The 26,653-nt window shown below is 37.3% G+C and overlaps 1 protein-coding gene and 1 long non-coding RNA gene across 10 annotated transcripts in view; both read right to left on the reverse strand.

Moving 5' to 3' along the window:
* TENM2 (teneurin transmembrane protein 2) overlaps positions 1–26,653 on the reverse strand; it is a 1,606,114-nt gene that overhangs the window by 225,048 nt on the left and 1,354,413 nt on the right. The window lies entirely within an intron of this gene.
* LOC140003649 (uncharacterized) lies at positions 8,485–9,242 on the reverse strand. The gene is made up of 2 exons (XR_011812648.1): positions 9,035–9,242; positions 8,485–8,772 (listed from the first exon to the last, which is right to left on the reverse strand). It is a non-coding gene; the product is annotated as an uncharacterized lncRNA (long non-coding RNA).

Here is a 26,653-nt window from a genome sequence, read left to right on the forward strand (position 1 = left end):
AAAAAACGTCCTTCAGCTATTTGTGCAAAGCATGTCTTCCCAATGGGCCGGGCACTCTCAAGCAGAGTCGCATTTAATAAATCAAATATATATCATCATAACTGGCATAAGGAATATCAATATTTTGTATTTGATGAATTGACTACAGTTAACTGGCAACGGGAAAAATTGCCCATTTTCTGTATAGTAACAGCATCTATTTTTGTAGCTGAAAAGGAATTTGTACTTCAGTGCTCTGCAGGCCAGCATGGAGACCCAGCAGGCAAAGCAGGGGAGAAAGTCCTCTGCTCTCAGAGCTCGGCAGGCTCGGGGAGAGGGCAGGCACCGCCCAACAGTTCACCCACCCTGCAAGCAGCAGTGCTGATTTATCTGTGAAGCTACCTCAGTTAACCCTTGTTTTATCAGGCTTCAACTTGATAAGACAAAAAAATCGTAGTCCAAAGTGAAGTATACATGAAAAACTGGAAGAGAAATCTGATAAATTTTTGAGCGCTTTCTTCAGCATCAAGTTGCTTCCTTTTGCCTAAACTCCTGTTGCATTTTTACTCTAAGGCAAACAAGCTTCAAAAACTGCAGAAAAAGATAGACGTAAATCAAGATTTTGGATGACAGAGTTATCACTGAAGAAAAGTACTGAAGCTCCTATCTCTCTGAAAGCAACAAACAAACACAGTCAAGGTAAGAAAAGTGTCTGCAGAGTCTGTTTCACAGGAGTCAAAGGAGAAAGAAAAAAGGTCTTCCCAAAGCATGGGGCTCATATCCTTGCACAGACCTGTTTACTGATGCCTACAGACATTTCTTGGCATCAAAAAGGACAGTAGGGACAACTAAGGATGAAATAGATATCATCACATCATCATTTATCTAACAGTGAAACTGCAAAGACAAGCCAGCTCTATGGTTTGGTATCCCTCCCATTTCCCACTGAACAGTACCCCAGATGCCTTCTTCTAAACTTTTGCTATGCAGAAAAAAAAAAGAAAAAAGTATGAAGTCAGAGCAATAGTGTGATGGAGTGAAAACAAAGGAAAAATATCTCTGTCTGCAACTACAGCCTTATGGCTGCATATGTTGGGGGCTGGATACCGCCCACTTCCCTGCTTGGGGCTACCTAGAGCCACATTTCTTCTGCTGCTTATGCCCCTGAAGCCTTGAGACCTTTCTTCTTCTCTTTCTCTCTCTCTTTTTTAATTAAATTTGGCGGGGTTTCGATTTTAAGGAGCACTGAAGCTGAAGGATCACACTGCAGGTCCCAGGAGCAGCAGGAGCCAAGCACCAGTGTTCCTGAGGCCCAGCTCCATCACAGCCCAACATGTGCCCCTGCTGTGTTCAGGGTGAGGGGGAGCATTTACCTTCACAGCACCTCCAGAGGTGATACTGAGGCCAAGCTCAGCGCAAGCAACATGTGCACCCTCCCTGAGGCAGGCAATGCAACTATCTCTGCTCTCAGCCCCACACGGGCTTCCTACAGCCATTGTGAGAGATAATGAAAAGCAAAATCACCTCCATGGGGGCCAAAGCCCTATAGAAAAGGCCACTGAACACAATTAACATGTTCTCTGCCAAAATTTCTACCCCCTCTTGAAAATATGAAGCACAGTGACATAGGAGGACCTGATACTGCATAAAACAGTTTTAAACGACACTTAAATTCATATTCAATAGGCAAAATAACACATTTCTTTAGAAAGCATGACTATAGAAATCATTATTTTATCCATGTACTTAGACCATTTTAATAGTCAAGAAGGTAGAATGTTGCTTTGGATTTTTCTAGACGTTAAAAAAAAAGAAAAAAAAAAAGAATAGTTTTATCCTAAAACTCAAAGCTAACTGTTCTTGGGTACACATTATATTTTATATTTTTTACATTTCCAAGCAATCCTATCATAAAGGGTGAATAGTCAGAAAAGCCCTGAAACAAAACAAAATAAACCTAGGTTCTTTATGAAAGAAATGCATAAAATCTCTCTGGCTTACAGTTGTAGTTCTAGTTAGACTTTGCCACAAGACAAGGAACTGTTTATGAGAAAAATCGTCTGTGGTAGAAAAATAAAAATAAATGGCCAACAATTTGTGCTACAAAAAGATAAAAAAAAAAAAAAAAAAAAGGAAATAAGTGCAATGTTGAGCATATTCAACGGGAACGTTTTGTTTTCCTTCTCCTCTGAAGTAGAACCATTTACTGCACACACACAGGAATACATTTTAAGAATTGTAGATGCTAGAAAAGGAACAAAGAAGATTCAGCAAATGCTGTTCCCTCTCTCTCCCCCCCTTTTAATATGGATGCATTCTACAAGCTTACGTGGATTTTGTTATCTTCCTTAAACCATCTCCCCTCCATGTGGTTACTATTTCCTAAAGCGCCGTGTATTTGTAGTTCTTGAATATGAAAGTCACTGTATAAATGCGAGATTGCTTTTAGTAATGATTTATTATCATTACTCAAATCTATGCAGAAGTGTAAGACTAACTTGGAAATCAATCATTTCTCTTGTGGCTTTTAGCATAAAGTCAAAGCTAAATTAATTTTCCTAGGCAATCCATCTAAAAAAATATATCAGTTTTATGGAATTTGGATATTAAAAATAAGTAGACAGTCATGACTTAAAAACGATCTAAACCAATTCAGTATGTAAAGGCATAATTTGCTGCTGTCAAAAGCTAATGTCACTTAATTCTTGTCTTGTTAAATCATCTGATACCTCTTTCCTTTTTAGTTAAACAAAGATAAATAATAAAAACAATTTACAACTAGAAGATGTCAGGGTTTTGCAGCTGTTCAATGTCTTTTGGGTAGATTAGATTCTGTAATGAGAAGATATAATCCTCATTTTATAAAAGCTGTTGCTGTCTTGGGAAAAACATCAGTGAGTAAGATTAGAAAACTCTTTTCCTTCTTGAACATATTACACTAGCAAGCTGATTACTTGGCATATGTTTAATGATACTTTCATAGCTGGAAAACAGTAATTTGTTTCAGTGATTTTTTCCCATCACTCATAAAGTCAAAATATATTCTCTAATCTCACTGTACCTCCGATTTAGCCAGGAAAATCAGAGCAAGAAGAAACAGGCAAATCCACTTGAACGAAAATCACATGAACTTGCTTAAACTTTACTTCCCTAACAAAGGTTCTACTGAACTAACCATATGAACTATAACTGACATTAAATTACAACTCATCAACTCCCTGTTCTTTGTGGGACAAAAAGGACAATCTAAAATTAGGCATGCTTTGGGAAGAACCTGACCTGAAGATTTACAGCCACCATCACACGAGACTGACTCTCCATCTTTAGCCACTTAATAGTATGTGCAGCTTTTAAAAACTAGGAAGAAATACATTTTCCTATTATCCTTCTTAACTCATACGGAGCAAAGCATTCATGACAGGGAATTCCACTAACGAAAGGACTGTAATTATGCCCAAGGTAGGTAATTACCAGGCACCATATGACATCTACCTCCTCACATGAATGTACAAATAGTTTATTCAATCTTTATTCTAGCGACAGAGAGTTTAAACTGTGATGTGATAAAAACTTGTTTCAACTATCAAAACAACTCCTATTTACCTTTATCTTTTTTATTCAAATTCTAAACAGTGTTGAACATCCACTCATGCCGTCTCCACACATGATGATATAATGAATGATGTTGGCTTTATTTCTATTAGAGAAATTAATTTCCAAGAACCTTTCAACAATTAGTGATTCAGGTGCCTGGATGGGAAAAATACTACTAGATGGGAAAAATAACACGATCTTGAACAAACATGAGAAAACTCAGACCTGTAATTATTCAAAGTCTGTGAAAGTCATATACAGCTACTACTAACACATGGGTTTGGGATAGTAATCAGATAATATGTGTTAACTCTTTGCAACCTGCTGAAAAAGCAGCTTTAATTTCTAATGAACAAATGTAAAATGAACACAAGGCTTCATAGGATCAGTAGTATGGAAAAGGCTAAGGAAGATAAACAATATGCTCTAAATCTGCTGCATCATCTAGTGCAGTGCCAGTGCTATATTGTGGCTAATTCAGCTTTTGTTTTTTCAAGTCTTCTTTTCTTAGTTACACCTACAGATTGCATCTGGCATTCCTCTTCAGTTCCTAAACTCGTGTGGAAAGCACTCCTGAATTAGTGCTAAACATCTGCTGCGATACACTCTGGAGATGTTTGTATTTTAGTGCTGGGAGACACTAAGGTGCACTAAGAGAAATATAACTACAACAGGAATAATTCTTCCATTCCTCTTGATGCTGATACTTATATTTACATGATATTATCTTGGTGCTTATTGTTTTCTTGCTTTGTCTGGTTTCTTCTCTCTTAAGATCCTTGCCTTTCTTACACAGCCCATATTGACACTAGAGGAAGTTTTGGGTGTACAAGGAAACTAAGGCTTGACTTTACAGCTACCTGAGCCATGGGTGGAATTTTCCAGAACACAAAAGTGCTTAAGCATTTACCTTCCTCGTGTCTTACTGTATCATCAGGCAGATTAACATCTTTTTTTCTTAAACATTTACTGGATTCTACAAATGTTATGATATTTTACACTGAACACAAGCGTGCCTTTAGAGGAAGCTATCAGCCTCTAAGAGATCCTGCTTCAAGAGCGAACATACCGCAACTTAATAGCAAGCCTCAGTGAAATCTCAGCTCCATTTAAGTCAATATAAATTGTATTTTTGCCTTCAGCACAGCCAGGATTTCACCCAAGAGTCCTAGAAAACTTTTTCACGGAGAGAAGCTCCCCCAGCAGAAGTCTTTTACTGACTTGAATACTGGGCTGCTGCTGTTCAGTCAATTCCGAACGGTCCATTGCGCTCAGATCTGGAAATTCAGCTTGGAGCTAAACTGCAGCTAAAAATCAAAGGGGGAAATGAAATACCGTCACTAATATGGAGCAAGGCCTATTTAGCCCCTTTAAAAACCTCTCTGATGTGTTCCAGTAAAGCTGACTACTCCCTGAAGAAGACAGAGAACACAAAAAGCGTCCAAATATAGGATTATGGACAAAACTACCAAGCCACTTGCAAATGAGCAATTTAAGTGCAGATAAAAATTTGTTTCCCCTCCCTCCCCCATTGAATAAGGTTTCAAATGTTTCCCTTTCTGAAAAGTTAATTTCCAGTTTAGAGTCTGAGAAGTAGAAGCAAATAAAGAAAAGGAATATAAATTATGAAGGAAAGGAAAACACAATTTACTGTTTGTGGGCCACACCTTAAATAAACACTGGAATCTGCACATATCTCACAGAAAAGCTGAAAAACGTTGATTTTGTACATGAGAAGGTTAATTTCAAATAATATCTTTCAGAGTGGCAGATTCCAACACAACAGCTATCAGACCATTGACTGTTTTAGCGCTGGTTTGTACCGCCACAATTACTGGCACACTGGGAGAGCAGTACAGGAAATTAAAAAGATAAAATTTCCTTTTAATGAAAGGAAATCGCAGAGATGAAAGACTACTCCATGGGAAAGGGAGCTTTACTCTGCAGTACTAAGAAAACCTATAACCTTATTAAAAGGCATTTGCAAGCACAAAATTAGATACATTAAAAAGGTAGGAAATATTTTAATTATAGTTACAATTAAATTTGCCAAAATAAATGAATAAAAATCGGGATACATGTTCTTCCCTTCAAAACAAATGCAAGGCTCTGTTCTGTACTTATCAGTAAAGAAAAGTCCTACTAAAATCAACCAGACTGCAGAATAGCCTGGATGTGCTATTCTGTATTTCAGCATGAACTGTATCTTTAAAATAATGACAGTTTCTCTCATCTTTTCGATCTTAAAGCACTTTATAACTACAGCTCAGAAATACATGGACAGAGAAGAATTAAAGCAACTGAAGCTGAAATATGCTACTTCAGAATCCAAAGTTTGTTTACACCATTAGAAGGCACTCAAATATATATCCCCATAAATGACAAGGTCCCAGCAGCAAATTAACAGGAACAATTTTCCCATCTCAGGAGCTGTCAAGATGGGCTCTGTTAGCCAATTTATCTTACTCCAGCACATCTCTGGTGCTTGTCAATCAATATGTGAAACATTTGGTGCTGATTGCCATTTTTCTATCCACTTCCTTTTGCCTCTCGTACCAGGCAATTTACTGCAAGTCAATCAAGGTTGAAGCAGACCTTGTTTAAATAAAACACTGTTGAGATCTTTTCACACCAACAATTTCAAAAACAGAATGAGCTGTAGCTTTTCACATTTACATTTATACTACTTTTTCTGTTTTTCCCAAATGCCATGCTGAAGTTATAAGTCATAACTAAACTCAGCTGAAGGCTTAGGGAGAAAGCAGTCAGGGAAGATGAAGTGAATATAACTGTATGCACTTCCACTGTCAAAAATTCAGTCTATCAAAGGAGTCAGAGAACATTAAAAGGTACTTAAGCAGTTTGGGATTATTTCTTTTGTACTCTGGCTTCAAGTCATGCCTCCCCTCCTTCCCTCACTCCCCCCAATTAAAAAAAAATAATCTCAAAAATGTATGAAGGAGATCAATTCTCCCAACTACCAATTGGGCATTATGTTATGTTAAATACACTGACATCTTCCCACTTACATCCAGACAACACAATGGAAACCCCAGGTCACATCACACCTACCTTCAGCACTGCTATAGCATCACCCATACGTGGTGAGAGCGCGAAAGTGGGCAGGAAGAACCTTTGCAGTATAGAGCGTAGCTGAATACAAGTGAAACAACTCATGCACTTATTCCATATAACACCGATTTATATTTTTTAAAAGTTTTAAGAACTGTTGCTCCCTTTGACTTGTTTCTGCATAGTAAGACCTGGTTTTGCAAACAATAACTGCATAACTTTCCTGCTGTGCGTAATCCTATTCCAGTTTTTAGGTTCACTATGAATTGCATAATTCACCCTGAGACCATTCATGATAACGGAGCATAACACCACAGTCTTCTTACATAGCACAGTAACTGGAGACCTGATGCAAGCATTTATGTGCTAAAACTATATAGAGTGACACCCTCAACTTATTCAGTTTAATCTGTTATTTATTTCTTCCAAATACACTAAATTTAATGACATACAACCGCAACGCAAGAAAATGCAAGTCAGGTCAATCCCTGAGATCCCATAAGTAAAAAACTAGTAAGAAAAACAGAGGACACTCCTTTAATAACAAGGAGATAAGGAGCTAGTCTTCAGATGTTAATGTAATGATTAAACAACTATCCATTCCTCCCTCCTCTTTAATTTTAAATGATTTAAGGGTGTCAGGCACCCCTCCCTCATTATTTCTCTCCCCAAAACTCAATAGCATATATATTAGAAAACAAATGAGTTCTAAAAGAGACAAAAAACAAACAAACCACAAAACCAGAAAACAAACAAACAAACAAGAATTTCTTCTCTGGTTGACAATTTACAGATACATGTATCATAGAAGTATAAAAAGAGCTTAGAATATTAAAAGATAACTGACTTAAAAATCTGAAACGTGCCTGTAGTTAACACCTCTTAAAATTTCATGATGGGAATGTCCCTGCTCATTTGCTAGCACTTTAGTATGAGACTTAGTATCTTCCTAATCCATAACACATATGATAAGATCCATAACACATCTACAACAGAGTCAAGGACTGACCAAAAAATATAGAATGCATATTATATGGTGTATTAAATCACTGGTCCTATCCTGTAGGGTATTTAAAATAAAAAAAATAAAATTATATAAAAAAATAAAAATCTTCTCAGCGATATTTTTGGTCAGCACAATGCACAATAAAATTAAAATGGGTTGTCTTTCACTACCTTGTCAACAAAATACGTACTAGTTTAATTCTAAGAGAATAAATGTTAAATGCTTGGGAGAGAAATCAAGCTGACAAGCAGAACATAAGTCTCAAAACACAAAAGAAGCCTTGCTGCATACCATCCCCTGTGGGTTACTGCAGGTAACCCTGCTAAGGCAGGATCCACTTTACAGATTTTCCCTTATGCTGCTGCAAGGGATAGAAAAAAAAATCCATATAGTGTTTGAAAGAGAAGTGTATACCATAGATGTTGACATTATATAAACACACGTGGATACAGGCACACGCATACCCACACATTAGGACAGGTGATATATTAACCCTAAGAATTGTCCTTTGAGATATTTTCCCAATAAACTTCTAATGACTCACAAGGAGGAAGAAATATGTTTTACTTTATACTGATTTATCTAAGGGGAAGAAAAAAAAAAGAAAAAAAGCAAGATACAGGTATCAAGAAGTATTGTCTACAAAGCAAAACCAGTTAGCCTGATTCATGTGAGTAGGATATATTTGCTTCACTGACAATAGCTGGCAGCCCACAACAAAAATTATCATACAGACAGTACAAGAACTCCACACTCCTGGTTCAGGTTTAACTAATGACAAGTCTTGCCTAGCCTTAAAACAAACAAACAAACATACATGAAGAATCACAGAATCACACGTATAATATTTATTTCAGTAGTTTCAGTGACAGCAGAACATTTACATATTAAGACGTTCTCCATCCACTCCACCTCGCATAACTAAAACATCCCTGAAGCAAAAAAATGTCATTTTAATCCTCAGAGAGCTCTGGGCCTACTGAAAGGCGGATGCAGGCCGAGGCCTGCGTGGCACACGCCAAGCTTGCTGCTGCCACGGGCCTGCAGCCTGCCCCAGGCACTCGCCCTGCCTGGAAGGTGGGCTTACGGCTGGCTCTGCGCGTTCACCGGGAAGGTGTTTCCTACAAAGTTAAAACAAACACAACAAATAAAACACGCCTGCTTACAAATCATTTCCCTTTGCTCATCGCAAAGCTTATCTTTTCATCACTAACTTTTTTTTTTCCTAATAGATGTACCAATTTTCTGGTATACGCTTTCTAATTATGAATGTAAAGGGAAATGTAAAACGTTTCTGCCACAGAAAGAAGCAATAGATGACGGGTGAAATTATTTGATAGCTAAATGCATTAAATAAGCAAATGGCCCAAGGCAAACACTTACAGGACTGCTCCTTTTCTGCCCATCTCCATTGTTCTGTCCTCTCTCCCCCAAATCTCCTCAGACTTCCCCTTTGTGCCCTACAAAGTCTGACCACAGTAACGGGAGGAATCCTGGGCAGTGCCGAGGAAGTCAGACAGACAGAGGGGACAGACACAGAAACAGCACACAGAGCATGAGCCATCACCTGCCGGAGTGTTACAAACGAAGAGTTACTTATAATTGTCCTTGAAAAGTCGATCACAGATTTCACTCTCCTTACTTTAAGCCAGATGGCCAGGATTTCAATCTCTTCCTATTCTCTTTCTTTCTTTTCTTTTATCCTCTTTCTTTTTTCCCCTAATACCAGATTGTTTAAAGCCTGTACCTTAATTTTAACCTGAACCTGTAATTTTAGCTGCTGTTAAGGGAATTGCACTTTCCTGTCTCTCTACAGCCCCAGGGACTAATTGAGAAGATTACCTGAAGGCTCAAGGTCTAAACGCTCGAGGAAGAAAAACCTGTTTAAAACAATTTCTACAAAGAAGAATGACAGAAATAGGAACAACTAGGAGATTTTGCTGTCACTGGAGGTTTTCCTATTACAAATGACAGTATGCTGTATGTGATCATGTGCTGGGAAAAATAATAGTAATAAGACAATGAATTTCAGTTTGAAAGGATAAAACCTGTGTCAGAAAAGACAGCTAACTGCTGCTGTTTGCATTATATATACATCTTCCTCACAGGCACAAAAGCACATTAAGCAGCAGCCGCTGCACTTTACGAATTAGTTTAGAGCGGCAGTGCAACCTCTTCCCGAGCTTCTCCAGAGTTATGAAGAATCGCAACCCAGCGTAAAAGCATTATATAAACTGCAGATACATTTGTGAGGCAGGAAAATACTCCCTCACCACTAACATACCCTTGCCTATAGTTAATATTGACAAATCAATGTCACTGTTTTCCTGAAGATACTCATATAATCTTTGTGGGGCTGTTTGTATTTACTCAGAAGATCAAGGACCAGTTGCCAGTCTGCCGAGCAGACACCAGAGGGAACCTTCCCAGCAAGTCCAGCCAAGTGCCACATACCAGCCTGCGGCCACATCCTCAGCCTGCTGAGCTGCCTTCATCTTCATGCCTTGATCCGCAATCATTACCAAGAAGAATGGCAAACCGCATCCAACATGTTTATCTTAGTCACTCCATTTTACAATGAAAGACGACATGCAGAACAAACAACACGAGATGTGTTACAGGAAAGCAAGGAGCACTAAGAGGGGGTGCAGCATTCTGCAGTAACATCAAATGAAAGGTGTTGTCAGAGAAAAGTATTAAACAAAAGCCATAACGAAATGTGTGCCATTTAAAAACAATTCTTCCAGAAACATCAACTTAGGCAGTAAGAAATCAACACTAGAATATGCGATTTTAGTAAATGCATGAACTGATATTGAAATATAAAATGTATACGTTTATATAGGTCATGCAGAACTCATGAGGGACCATTAATATTTATTGCAGTACATGAAAAATGACAGATAGGGAACCTGTTTTCTCTACAAATCAGAACTGAAAAGGAGTCAATCTGAAAACCTTAAAATCTAAGCAGAAGTCAAGTTCCTTGTCTTTGCTAACTTAGGTATTTAACACATTTCATCTGTTCACTACACAAGGCAGAATTAGTGCTTCTTTCCAGCTATCACAGGGATCGCATTAAAATGCTACCATGATCTAAATGGAATAGATACGCAAGAAAGAGTGAAAGACAATTTTAAAAGATCCAGTTTTACCTACACTTACTGCAATGAAAACGAGAAATCCACACTCCTCTTCCATCAGAGGAAGTCATGACCCCATCAAAAACTGATGTACAAATCTGTTCCAGCAAGGTCAGTTAATAGTAATAATATATCATGATGCAGTCCATTTGGGGTTTTGTTCTTAAACACTTCAGCAAATGGGCCTGTTTGTTAACTCCAACAGATAATTATGAAGTGCAATAAAAAATTCAAATTATGTTAATAGGCCAGAGAACAACGGCTGTTTGCAGAAATCTCTGGCAATTACCAGGCGTAATGGTTCTCAATTAAGCTGGAGGGTATTTTCAATCATTCATAATCCACTATTTTAGAAGTATCATAAAAATATGAGCTGTTAATAAAACTTTTAGACCAACAGTGTAGTTCTTTGTCACAGAAAGTAATACCCATTTTATTTTTATAGTGTTTTTTGTTTGTTTTCCTTGGGAGCAGTAGGTGAGGATATTGTCAGTGAAAGGAAGGCAAGTGCTCGGGAGTTCCATCTTGCAGCGCTCCAAAGTGTGAGGGGACCTACACTGCTTCCTTTGGCAGATTCAGTTTCCCATATGAAACTGGTCAGCAACCATGCATAACTTGACCAATTCTATTTTTAGATAGTGCACCTTGCTAAATAAACTTTAATGCATATTATAGTTTGACGCAAGGGTTTCACTGCTTGTCCACTTCCAAACCTATACTTCAGGTATTTTTCCTGGGAATAAAATGAACAAGAAAAATACATGGAGAAAATAAGGCCCAAAATAAGCTTGATGCAATATATATATTTCAATTAAATCGAATAAAATAATCTTTAATCAATAAAGCCACTAATGGAAGATCAATGGGCAATAATTGCTACATACTCTTCCAGTAAAAATTCCACTTTCTTATCCATCACACGTACAACCTTGCATTAGGAAAACTGCACATTAACTACTAAATTATCATCATAACTTTACTAGTTATGATAACTGATCAATTTTCTGAACACACTGCTGTAAACCCCCACACACATCCACACACTTGTGCATGTGTTAATTTTTTCTATGTTAAACACACCTTAAAAACTTTTTCTCTAATCCAACAACTTCAATCTTTCCCCTACCAGGAAGCAAAAGTTATTTCACTTTTATTTAAATACATTTGCATGCATATTCCTGAGAAAAATCATTTAAGACTACTTCCCAGCTCTAGAAATTTGTATTTCATATTGCAACAGCATCTCAAACTTGAGCACAACACCACGTATCAGCAGAAGAAGACAGTCATTCATCATCCAGACCTCAGGATCTGCTGAGATTCTTTATTGCTTTGACCTCATTAAAATGGTGCAAACCATGAGCTAACATAAATCTGTCTCACTAAATACTTTCCTCTTCAATTTTTTAATAGTTCGCACATGATGGGAAAGGTTAAAGCCAATTAAAACAGATACAAATACCGTTATTATTGCCCTGACAAAATGTTAGTTATTGGATTTGGTCATTTCACTTTACAAAACCATTACTCCCATTTCTGAATGAATTAAGAATTACACTGTTTATTGACTTCCATTTCTGTGCAATGCTTGTTTCTTTTGTGTGTGTGTGTGTGTGTTTTATTTCTTCTATCCCTTCAAGCTAAAGTAAATCTCAAGTGTTGCAGGCAAACAAGGACACCTACATAGGGATGAAATTTTCATTTAAACTTCACTCCAAGAAAAATATTTTGAATTCATTCCTATGCAGTGAAGCCTAGTTCTGTCTCATTAAGATCAACATATGATACAGGCGGACACTTAAAAGCCTCTAGTGATAATGGAACTGTTGTGAAAATTGAAAAAAAAAAAAGTACTGATAAATGAAAATCTTTTCATCTGCAAGATTCTTCTTTCCTGTACCTGGTCTAAGAGTAAAAACAAACAAACAAAAAAACCCACAAACTTGAAATAGCAACCATTTTTATGTCCCTTCATATTGTTCAGCACTGTGAGCAGTAGCCATCATTTTACTTAAAAATCAAAAAAAAAAGGGGGGGGGGAGAAGGGGATCAGGGTGGTTCCCAGTGACCTCAGTAGCTATGCATGCAGAACTGTGAACAGAATACTATCATTAACATTATAATCCTAGTAAACAGGCATCTGGCTGTCATTTAAAATACATCTTTTCTGTACTGATAATAAGAAGCATTTTCTGCTAATTTCTGTTATCTGTAAATCTCTCCTGGCATTCCAACTCTGCACTTAGTGTGCTGTACACGCTTCACTTTATGCGCAACGAACACTCATATCAAATGTCAGCATGTGTTCTTGTTATTGTAAAGACAGGCAGGGATTCATTCACTAAAAAGTCTCAATAAAAAGGAAATATCTATTTATAATGCCGAAGATATCCAACTTTTTTTTTTTTTTTTTTTTTTACACTTGCGATATAGTCTTAACCTTTCATAAAATAGCACTTTTATTTCTTGGCTAGCTCCATTAATTTGCTTGAAGAATGGAAGCTGAAGTCAAGTTTAGGTCAATTACTTGTTTATCCATGCATGCCATCTCTAAATCAGCAAAGTACTGCAGAACGTCACCTACAAGTTAATTTTACCTGCTTACCAGATGATCTTCAAAGGTCTCCTCCAACCCACCCCAATTCTGACTTGCAGGTACTGCTACTTTCCTCTCTAGTAATCTATTTCTGCACGACACTTTCACATGTGTAAACCCAAAATTGCACAGGTCTAACCCCACTTGAACAGGTGTAAACCCGAAAATGGCCACAATAAATTCATCAAGTTTGCACTTTGTTTCTCACATGTTGTTCTAAAGAAGAGTGTAAGTCCATGCACAATTCAGTATTAATAACTGTTGTGTGTCATGTGAATATCTTCTATTCAAAAGAGCAGCATTTACCTTTCCCACCTAGTTCCAAACACTGCAGTAATCCTCTGGATCAAGGACTATAGAAATACTTCTGGGTCCTCTGTCTTTCATCTCGTGCATTAGGACCTCTCCAACACATCTCTCCTTATGTTCTCTGTGGTCACTACCGTGCACTGCTACTGAGCTGAGAACAGCTGCCACAGTTTATTTTTCACACTCACTGTTCTGTTAGACTACTAGAGAATTAGTCTGTGACCGACCCTTAAAAAAGACACAAGCACAGCAAATGGGTAAGAAGCAGCCTTGCAAAATTTGGCTTGTGCACCAGACTTGTCTCCCAACTCACTGGTGTAAATCGAGAAACCCAGTCATCTGCATTCCCTCCTGTGAAGTCAGTGCAGGGAGTGTCATCTTTCTGCCACCCTTTTAGAACTGCAAAATGGACTTGACAAAGTGTTTCATATGCATCAGAAATGCCAATAGACTTATTTAATAAAAGAATTTGAGTGCCTTTTTCATTTCTATTAAACTTTGTTTCTCATTTTCCTCCTCACTTAGATGCTTGCAAAATAAATATAATTATATCCAACTTTAATAACTTTGGTACCTTGAGCTGCAGGTGCTAGTATGCTGTATCTATTACCATATTTTAAGCCCTTTAAGAAGATTGCATTAATTTCTATGATAATTTAGAGCCCATAATGCATTCCAAGATGTGAATAGATGTTAATCACCACAGAGTGAGTGATTTTCCTGTATACTAACGAAGCCGCGCTGTAACCAGTAACTACTTACTTTCTAAATTCAATATTGCCACTGAAAGACCTGATTACAATTTTCTTGAGAGTAACAATACCCCTGAGAACATTTAAAAAAAAAACAAGCTAATCAACAACTGCATGAATTGCTATATCCTTCCTATAGAAATTATTAGGACTGAAAATATTTATAGTACCCATTTCATTCTTTGCCCAGTATTAATAGAAGGTATCCTTGTGCATTTATCTTCACTGACTACCACATACTTTGTACACCAGCTAGCTCAAAGAAAGCAGGCAGGAAAGAGTCTTCATTATTAAAATGACATTATGTTCCATGTTACAGGCACATCACTGAAGTAAATCCTAAGTCAGTAATTACATCTTTATCATTCCAGTAATAACGTCATTATTATTCATATATTACAATATTTACTTTGATAAAATAAGGCACAGTTTAGACTGCGTGATTTAAGGTAAAGCACAGTTTCTTTCATCAGCTTGAACCACCTCTAACAATACAACACCCTAATTTAAGGACCTATACAAAAGGGTGAACATTTGCGATGCTTTCGGGAGCATTCACAGCTTTTCTGCCACCCAAGGGATGCCCTTTCTGCATGAGCCTATTACTCTTGCTTCTTGATAGTTATTTAAAAGTTTGCTCCTCACTGTATCTGAGTCCACTGCAAGAACTTAAAATGCACTAGAACTACTACATCTGTTTTTCCTACAGTTACTATGTTGCTTTTAGAATGGAGACCTAGAATGAAAACAGGAATACTCCTATCTGTTTCCAAAATGTCACTAAGTGACCTATTGCATAAACTGAGAAAAGCTTTCAGCTTAGCAACATATTGCCCTCTGGACACATGGGGACACTGGTCACCTGTTCAGTGCTGTATTGGTAAGCATGACTGGCTATGTTAAACCTCAAACCTGCCTTCAGTACACCAAGGAACTGCCTTAGTAGAGATCAGTGCTGTACTCCACAAATTCAACTTTATAATGTCTGCTTTCAAGCACATTGATGCACACAAATAGGACAGTTCCATCTTCCCAAACGTGGCGAGCTAATTTCTTGAGAACTGTGGTCAAACAAGCTCTTGGGGAGTTTACTAGAAAGTTTGTTTTTTTTGGCTTCAGAGTTACAACTCTGAGTAACAACACCATCTTTGCATCAGCCTAGGTCCCAAATTATCTAATCAACAAAATTGAGTTGACATTACAAACTTTATATATAGTTAAAATTAGAAGAAATTTTATATTCCAATTTCTAATACAGGAAAATGACCGTTTTAACATTTTTTAAACGTAGTATAGACAACAAGCAGGTTCAGGTAGGCAGTTGAAAGCTGTTATGACATTGTGATAATTCAAGTTGTTGCTCCCTCTGTCCACAATTAACCTCCACGCAGAGGTTTAACTGGGCACCATGATGCAGCAGCACAAGCAGGACTGCACATACTGTGCTCTCGTGATAATTAGTATTTTCCCCTAATGTCTTTTCTTGCTCTTTCAAAGATTTTCAAAACAGCAATCACTTGAGTGCTATGCTCTAAGATGGGCTGCAACTTCTGCGGTTTCTGTGATGCTGTAAGCATAACACCTGAAATACATTGTGATGTTCAGGAAGAAAATCAGCTCCTATGTGAACTATGCCTCAGGGGAAAAAACAAACAAACAAACAAATTGGAGCCGAGGGGGGAAAGGATGGGGGGGGCAGGAGTGTCTTCCAGGGAAACTTTCATAATGATCACTTAAAAGCCTTTGCACTTCATCAGCCATGATGCTAGAAACTGGAATACCTGCAAATTCTGTTGCCTTCAGCAGAAGACCATTATTGCTTTGACACACAGTGTGTCAAATTAAATAAAAAAAATAATGTTGAAGTACAGTAAAAGAGGTATAAAATCCTTTGAAATCCACAGAGGTAACATTAGTATTACAGACAAAATCTGAATTTTTAGCATGATATTAAGATATTTAAGTGTTCTCTAAGATTATTGTATTTACTCTTCTTTTACATTTAAGCAGGTCACTTTAGAAGATTAATAATTGATTGGAAAATGAAGTGTTTATAGGGGGTTCTTCTCTGTTTTCCTTTTCTTTTCTTTTTTTTTAATTTAATTTAATTTTTATTTTTAAATAACAAACTGGGATTTATTTCATGGCTGTGTATCTTCCTTGTAGCAGTCCGCACTATTTGAGCAGTGCCAGGATTTAAGCTGCCACCAACACAAATTAAATCATTAGCTGCTGCGTGAGGGAAAATTCAGAGTCTTGAATTTAAGTCTCAACAGACGAGCAGAGGACGAATCTCTTCTCACACATTTTATATAAATAATCACTTAAATCTGTACACGTTAAATACGAAATATGTGTTAGCATAATGCAGTATGTGGTCCATATAAATGTGACTCTTGACTTCCCAGTGGAAAGAAAACAAATTATCTCATGAAATGCATGCATAAAACACAGCAACTGCTTCAGGAATTAAGCAACTGAACCCATACAATTTATTCATGGAAAAAAAAATGTCAGAGACCTTCCACCTAGAAGCTGTGCAGGCCTGTGGCTCAGAGCGGCTCAGGGCAGCGCAGGCCCAGCTGGGCCGTGCTGCCTGCAGAAGCGTGGGTGCGAGGTGTAGGGCAGCCGTGACGCTGCTCCCACCCCTGATGGAGTGTGTGGTGCCCCCAGCCCCACAGCTCGAGCCAGCACACCCGTAGGCTGCTGGTGGTGCCTCTCTCCTCACCTGGCTCCCTCATTCCCCTACCTCCAGTGGGAGATGGGATCAAAAGGCCAAGCCTAGGGAGGAGGGTGGCACATCCCAGAGACACTACAGAACTCATCTGCACTTACACAACTTGCCTTGAGGAAGGAAGGGTGGACACGAGGGGCACTGGGGCTATGGGAAAGACTTGTGAAGCACCATGGGAAAGTTGAAAATGACAGATCAAAAGCATTAAAGTTGTAAAATTGGTCAAAAAAAAAAAAAAAACCACAACACATGACTTACAGGGCTTTCTACTGTTAGAGAATTTTGACATCCTAACAGCATAACCATATAACAAAAAATGTTCATAAGACAATGCAACAACCCCCGCCCCCCAACTTTGACTACTTCATCAGACCTAACTCCAGGAATCTGATACACAGCACTACAACGGAGATGAAAACAAGGCCAACCTAAGCCTTTGAGCATGAGGCAGAAAAAAAGAGTAGAAGCTGAAATTGTCATCTCTCAGCGTAGAAGGATTAATGCTAGGCTTTAGGCTTTGTCAGAAATCCTCTCTCCACACATTAATGCTTGACACAGGTGGAGAACCAAAAGGGCCAGAGGGGCACTGAACACTGCGGGGGCCGTGCTCAGCTCCCGGAGAGCGGTGGCAGAAGGGCCCGCAGCATCTGGCAGCACGCAGGAGCTCTTCTGCTTTGGCTCATTCTCCTTCCCAACACCAAGCAGCAAATTGGGTAGCACAAAGAACAAGCTAACCAATAAAATACAAATTGAAAGGAATCTCTTAAAATAGAAGGAGCTGAATTATTATTTGTTTTCTTTGTTTAGGCAGGGAGCTACTGCAATAGCAGTGGAGGTAAATTTACAAGGACAATCCACTCAAAAGTGTGAACCCTTGACTAAAAGGTACATGTTGAGCTTCCATGCTTAATTGTAACAGTTAGAATCCATGACAGTTGGTTTTTTGTTTTGTTTTGTTTTGTTTTCCCCTAAAATATTGTACCTTAACTGTAAAGTTGAATAGGAGTTTTCCAACATATAATTTGTTATCACTTCAGCTGTACTACCTAACAAATGGTTTCAATGTCCTTTTCCTCCCTTGAATGGCCATGCATATTTTGCCAGAAACATGAAAAGTAGGAATGCAATTGCATTTGTGCTGATGGTAAACGTTAATAGATTTGCCTAAATGTCTGCTAATAGCACCCCCAGAATTAGCTAGACTAGTAGTGCATGCCTAATGTGTTGTTTTTGCTGTTGCTGTCTTAGCTGTTTTCTGCTTTTTTCCCCTCAGTAACAAAAAGAAAGGCATTTTTAGTAAAATGTTTCTACATATCCACAGTCCATACAGCAAGCATGCCACTAACACCATGTAGCACCGACACAGCATCATTAAGATTATAAATCCCAACATTCTACTGTTTCTTTAAATTAAACATGAAAAGTTTAATGCTTTTTTTAAATTAAACATGAAGCCCTGACTTTCCCAGCCAAAATATGTCCTTCCATCACCTCTTCGAATTCCTCCAGGTCACTTTGTTCATTAAGAAAACAGTTCCATGCAGCCAGAGCAAGACAATCCTTCACTGGCATGTACATTGTGGGTGAACAAAGCGTTTGGAAAACATTTTCTACAGGCCAAAACATCTAATAACTCTGCTTTATACTCCCAGAGCTCCAATTCACTTTGTGATTCACTGAATCACAAAGCAGCTTAAAATGTACAAGATGTTAAAAATAAACAGTTATAAGCAACTCCATTGAACAATCATCTTATTTAGTTTTAAAAATCTGTGAGAAACAGGTAATACTGCATTATGAGAAAATCAATTTTACCAATTTGTGTTTTCAGTAGCTGCACAAATGGATCTTGTTGGAAGACAATACCTTTAAGGACCACCAAGCTGTACAACTGAAAGAAGAGGCAGTACAGACACAGACCCAGTTGACTGAGCTACCGTGAAATACTTGACTATTATTGAAGTGCAGGCCAGACACAGGCCTGATTCTTAGGTCCTCTATTTCCGTCAAAAGTACATACAAAGGATGTATACTAACTGCAGAGAGTCACTGCAGATAAAACAGTTACTACTACTAAAAAGAAAAGAAAAGAAAAGAAAAGAAAAGAAAAGAAAAGAAAAGAAAAGAAAAGAAAAGAAAAGAAAAGAAAAGAAAAGAAAAGAAAAGAAAAGAAAAGAAAAGAAAAGAAAAGAAAAGAAAAGAAAAGAAAAGAAAAGAAAAGAAAAGAAAAGAAAAGAAAAGAAAAGAAAAGAACAAGAGAGAAACAAATCCAGTAACTGCTCCATGTCTAAGAAACTATAACTTCCAAATTTCTATGAGAAATTCCAGTCCTGATTCTAACCATAATAATATCTAATAACAATAATAATAAATAAATCCAAACAGGTATAGGTCTTTTACTCTGTGCCAATGGAAACACTACTGTGAAGGGCACGAAAATAAGAATCAAGTCTCTGATTATATTACCTTTCAGAAAAATTGTTAGCATGTTATTAGCAAAATGTTTATTTGTTAATTATAGTTTTAATTAGGATACAACAAAAATTATCTTGGCAACATTTCTGCAGCTACTTACAATTCCTGAGACTTAGATATCTCATTCTGTATCTGTAAGGCTGACTGAAGTAAATTAAAGTTATACCACAATGATCATGCTGTTTGCCAAAATTCCTTCTGAAACTTCACAAGAGAACCTCAGTGATCCTCCAGATGCAACTGCAAGACACCTAAGCATAAACATAACAACTGCTGTTCTCATACAGAATTAATCAAACCTGGTTTTAAAGAAGGAAAATTGTGGTTGTTGTTATTATTATTGCTGTTATTATAAACTGATTGCTGAAATGCTTGCATGATCTAGGATCTTGCTAATGTCTGTAACCAGAGATATCGTGTGACTGTGAAAGAAAAGTCAGTCCATAACAGATCCATTTGCTACCTTACCTAGACATCACCTCTTTCCCTCACCTCAGCAATTTAAGACTATATTTTGCAATAAGTTTCTACTAGAGGGTACCAATGAGGCTTTTCTGCACTTACACAAAAAAGTATATTTTGCCTGTGCCCATAAGACAAGAAAATCTACACAGTGTAAGTGCAGGAAGATTCTTCCAAGGAGCACTGCAACATGTGGCTCATCAGCAAGCCATACGTTTATGGTGCAACTTCAGACTGTGGTTTGGTAGCACTGTCTTCATGATCTATCACAGGAAATATAGACATCTGATAACACATGAATTAGAAAATGCCAGACTACTATAAAGAGCAGGGTATATGATAGATAAGGAACACATCACATACAAGAAATACCCCAAATCTCAACACATCCAAGGTTCAGCAGGAGATCCATGAGCCACCTGTTCCAAGTTTCAGAAATATCCATTTTTAGATTTCTCTGGGTTGGGGGCATTTTTCCAATTATAATTATCAGGCAAAAAATCTCTCTCCACTATATACCCTGCCATGATTTGAAAAGTAAGGTATGCCAGATTCAAAAGCAGTGTTTTTTTCTTCCTGAAAGCAACACTGTTTGATATGCCCTTTGAAGAAACACGTACATTAAATTTTTAATTTTCAGTGACAAATATCTTCAGTTCCAAATCAGAGTCAGCAGCCAGAGAACTGGTTTACAAAGAGTCAATAAATTTTTGCTTGGAGCAAGATAAATAAGCTTTCAATTTCTCACAGTGCAACTTCAATACTATCGGATTAATGTGGTAAAAGCTTATTGACAAGAGAAGGAGTAAGCGAAAATGGTGTGTGCGCACATGTGCAAAGGAAGTCTCTCTTAAAAATCCAAACACCAGAACTGGTTCTTTAAGAGGACACACAGTATTCCAGATCTCCAAATAAAAAAAAAAATATTAGTTTCTATGGTATGTGATATATATAAATACCATAAATACCAAAAATGTGATATAAATAAATACCATATTTGTCCATCCAATGATCCTTTTACTTCTGAAGTATCAAAATAGTTTAGTTCCAACTTCAAAACATGTTGAAAATCTATATGGAGATGTTCTCCTACCTGATTCCTACTGCAGTTTGGGTACTTAACAGTTATGGAGAGCTGAGTCAAAAATACGTACATGAACTTTCATTGTTCCTACCCAAAATGGCAACAAACTCCTTACACAGCTTGGGACAGAGATGGTCCCTCTGTGAAAGGCCAAAACGGAGTAGTTCTATCATCCTATGATCAGATGTGTTATTTCAGTTGAAAGAATAATGATCCAGCTTCATAGGTGTTCTATTGTGACTACAACAGGAGAACAGAGCATTATTTATTTGTTTTTAAATGTTCTTCCCTATCTTAACTGAAAAGAAAGAACAGCCACCTGGATACCTTCCCATATCACACCTGTTCATGCTACCCTCTTTTCCATGAGTCAGAAAGCATAAAAAACGTTATGTGGCAATTCAAAGTCAATATATAAAATCAGCTTTGTGGTTCAAGGACTCAGCAGTACAACAGCACTAATACAACTATTACAATAGCTGCTCTATGTATTATTTCCTTCTTATTTCATTTCCCCCATTACCTACCAATTATCTGTATTTTTATGTTTGAAATACAACGAAGCCAATATATATCTGCCGCAAAACCTGAGAACAGAAACAGGCCTTATAACCAAAACTGTTACTCAGTTTCACACCACTGATGAAGCTACTGCTCTGATAATTGTATCATAAGCAGTTCTTTGTCATGTCGGGCATTATAAGTCTTTAAAAATTACAAAGAGGGGTGCATAAGCATAAAAACAAGAAAATATAAACACTTTAGACTGCATTTATTTAGTATTTCTATCCATTTAATACCGAATCTGCTAATATGGGACAGAAGCACTATTTTTGTTCTTTAGTAGCGGCTCATGGGAGCATCTAGGAATATATATATAGCATGTATATATATATAGCTATATATATACACATATTGTACACTATTGTTCAAAAGTGCACCTAATTGCTTTTGTTTTATAATTTGCCAACCAACTCGACTCAGAAAGTAGAATTGCTCTTTCTTCCCTTCCCACCCTCCCCCTCTTTAAAAGAGAAAAATGTTTTTCCTTTCTTCAGCCAAAGGATTGCAGTAGAATGACACTTTAGCTTAAATGGTACTAAAGCTGTTCCCATTCTTCAGCTTTAAAAGTCTTTCAAGTGATTGTATTTCTATATCCCTCTGGTAAGTACATTTTGCTGCCTTAGTTTTGCATTTAAAGGAATGAGACTATATGTCTAGTCAAGGACATAAAACGACCCAGAGGCATAATGAAGATAAGACCTGACCAGTCCCCTCTTCCTAATGCTACGTTGCTTATTAGCATCTTAATTTTCCTAATATTTGGCTGATAATGTCACACCACATTTCAGAATGGTGTCTGTGACTTCCTAAGTGTATATGTATATTAGAAAAAATAACTGAAAAATATCCCAGAAGTAATGTGTTTTCCTACAGCAATTGCAATCAGCATCAAATAACTGTTACCCTGTTACCTCTGGTTTTAAAAGCATACATTTAACTTTATTATTTCCACAGCCACATTACTTGGTTCCATTACACAGCCAAACAAAATCTTGTCTGTGAAATGTCTTATACTCAACAGCTGACACTTAGCTGCTAAGAGGTATGTTAAAAACAAGCCTGTTCAAGGAAGGCATAAAACACAAAGATATGGTCACAGCCACCCACAGCTTACACTGAAAAGTCAGCACAGAGAACCCCATACTGCTGTGGATGTACTTAGAAGCGTAACAAACTTTTTGTGGCTCCTCCTTATTTTTCGCATATTAAGGAGTAGCACAAGAGAGGAGACTACTTGATTTGAATATCAGATTTATTACATAATTAACACATATGGCAAAGATTCGTTAGAAGCCTATAAAAGGTAAATGAATCAATACCAGAAAATGTCCCCCAGTAATAAAGACCCTCTTAAAGTACTAAATCCAATATGCTTGTTAGGAGCTGTGTTTGTGATAAAGTACTCTTAGTGTCAGAGCTAGAAAAAAAAAAAAGCCAAATATTTATATTTTTTAGCCTGAGTATTCTATGAGAAGCAGGGGAACATATTTGTATTTGGATTTGATGGCTTTAACCATCAAAGTTCAACCTTTTCACAAAGAGCTGTATGACAAGCCTGACTTAGCACCGCAGTCACTTAAAGCTTACCCTATATACAGGCATCTCTAGTTGAAGGACGGGAGGGTAACCAAAAGATTTACCTATTTCTTCAAAGATTCTGTGGACATACATATATCATATAGGGTATACATTTCTCTAGAAGTCTTTATGTTCAAATGTGCAAATCAGAAATACACACAGTTTACCCTGCTCACCACCCTGAAGGTGTGCACAATCAAGTTTCTTTACTATCACTGTCAATATAACTATGGAAAGTGTAAAAGATGTACTGTACTTAGCATGTACAACCATCAGTTCTTGAGTTTCAGCTGCTTTACCTTGGGGAACAAATAGAGAAGCAGACTGCAGTCAGCCATCAGAAGTCATTTAGTCCATCCCCTCCCTACCCAACTAGGGCTTGTAACTTTTGCCTGTTTTTGCCTGTCTTTGCCTTTCCCACATTTATAAGCAAGTGATTCTCCAAACTAAAACACTTTTGAGAGAATAGAAATATATTTGGGGAATATACAAAATGATCCTGATAACAATGACAGCTTAAATAAATTACTGTCACCATTACAGAAAGCTTCCTTTTTGATGGGAACAAACACCTTGAAGGAGTTGAAATGCAACTCAAAGCTAAAGCAAAAGCTTTAGTGGATTCCACAAAGTGCCAATTCACAGCATCTAAAACCAGTCTGTGTATCATTTGTGACTTAATCTGCAGAGAGTGTTAGAAGCCATCATTATAGTGCTTTCTGCCTGCACAATGTTCGATCTCTGTTGACACTTAGTAGTCGATCCTCATCCTACTAGGATGGCCAGAAGCACACCTTCCTGTTGTCTTCTTCCTACTTGAGCAAGGAATTTCAAGATACAAAGATTCAATGACACACTAGACTTCTTTGCCTGCTTTTATACTTTCCTTGCTTTATAGTGCTGCTCTCCCTTTCACATACTACTTCCTTGTTACAGTACAATTTATCCCAACATTGCAGTGTACTCATGCTTACTTTCCTCCCACCAAGTTCCAAAGACGCTTGATGACAACGACAAGCAGAAGGATGACAAGGCCACAGCTTTCTATTCGGATGACAGGGTGCAACCTCCATGCAACCACTGTTTTTCAAGCTCAAATTGATTCCAGTACAGGAGATACTGAAACCCTTTCAACCAGTCACAGACTGCAATAGGTGGGAGATTCAAGTCCATCAATATCTTATGTCTTTTTTTTTTCCTGTTATTCTACTAGCATGCTACACACTAATGCTCAAAACTAGATTTTGAATATAAATTGACTGTGTCCTGATGTGGCAGATTTGCATACATAAGTATACTAGTTCTCTATCTCCCTTAAGATGATACCATGAGAAAGAGCAAAAGAATCTGACCTGAAACTGTAAGTCAAAAAAATCCATGTCCTATAAAATGCAGCACACCCCTATCTTTTTACTTTGATACAGACTTACCATCTGCTGAGTTCCAGAAGGAAACAACCAGCTTTCTCATGGTTTTTGAGCTGTTCAAGATCCTTGGTTCCAGTCACATTGTGCATAGGCATTTCTTCCCATGTCTGCATTCACACAGAAAACTCCCTAGCCCCTTTCCTTGTATCAAGCCACTTTCTCTACTTGTTTACAAGGAGTCTGAGACCCTCATTTTAAAAATGCCCCGAGTGTTCTAAATCTAGACCTCTATGATTTATACAGAAATACTTACGCACTTCCTCATGATCTTGCTCTTGTATGCCCCTTTGTAATTTGGGCTTCATTTGTATTGCTTATCCATGCCTCCATGCTATTTCCTGTCTTCATATCGTCAACTTACAGCTCATTCTTTTTATAGTTTTTTTTTTTTTTTTTAATTTTATTTTTTCAAGATTGAATGCCTGGAGGAATGAATTCTGAATGATGTGTGCTTTTGCACTTGTCAATCTTTTACAGTCTTTAACTTAAGATCTTTTGATAATCTTTGTATTTTAAATGCCAGCAGCATGTAGTTTAGTGCCATTGTGGTTGAGATGAACAATAGTGTTTAGAGAAGAGTGACAGAGAAGATTGCTAGTTCCTGAGACTTGTTCTCTGCCAGAGACCTGACCTGCATGCCTACATCCCCACTACTACCATGGGAGGGGAACTTAGAAATGTGGCACTCTATATTATTAACATAGTAATTTCCAACCTTCTCATAGGCTAATATCTGCATTTTGTTTTGCCTCTATGGACTTATTATCTTCTCTTGTATTTTTCCTTCACATTTTTCTCAGCTTAAGTCTGAGAATGCTTACTGCCTTTGTATTCCAATCTCTACTGACTTTTCTGAAAATTTCCCTACATATTTGGTTTCATATGCAGTAAAAAAATCTGGCTCGAGTACAGTTTTCTTGTTCTAGCCATCCAGCTTCTACATATGTACAACTTTGAACATAGCATCACAGCCAGCACGGAGGTATGCAAAATACGTACTAAATAGTTACCTATGCTAGTGTCTTGCAGGTGGAAAAGGTGTAGAACAACTGAACTGTTAGTTTGCAGTCAGCTACACTTTCACATTTTAAAAAAGGGGATTAATTTATTTTTACTGGACTGTTAATTAAATAAAGGTTACAATTTGATGCTTAAAAAATAATAATTAAGATTTCATTCTATTTTAGTACAATTGAAAGCTTATTTTGGATTTATTACCAGTAGAAAAAAATTTCTGCCTCTTTCTGGACCCTGAAAACATAAACCATAATATCGTGTCTTTGTATCAGTCCAACTCAAAAAGTTCAATATGAAAGTAATGGAACTACTGCAATGCTTGAAAGGGAATGTTTTAAACAAGGAATACAACTTATGTTCTTTCTCAATATTGTAACTGCAGTTCATGATTAAGAAACTGGTATTACTCTGCTTTGTATAAACAACAGCTGTGTATCTCAGGAGAAAACAATACTAATTTCTTCCATTGGATCTCAAGCATTTACAATTTTTTTATATATATATATATATATATGTATACATATATGTACATATTTTTCAAATAATCCCTCATTCTGCTTTTCCATTTCTCTTTTCTACATTCCTACAGAAAACAAGCTATTGCCTGTGTTTGGCATGTTGTCTTGTTTATGCTGTTCAGACATTTGTCTGTGTTAGGTAGGTGCAAAGTGCGACTGTCTAGCTTGTGCAGGCTTTAATATGCATAACTCATGTTGTAAGCTGCTGAACAGTGAAGCATTAGACAATAAAACCACACCTTAAGCTCCACATCTTTGTATACAAATTGTGATGGTACTGAAGTTAAAAAGACAAAAAAAACCAATAACCTTCATATTTATGAAAGCAAGCCACAGTGAGGTC

The sequence above is a fragment of the Anas platyrhynchos genome, chromosome 14 (assembly GCF_047663525.1).
Source record: "Anas platyrhynchos isolate ZD024472 breed Pekin duck chromosome 14, IASCAAS_PekinDuck_T2T, whole genome shotgun sequence".
NCBI classification, from domain to species: Eukaryota; Metazoa; Chordata; class Aves; order Anseriformes; family Anatidae; genus Anas; species Anas platyrhynchos.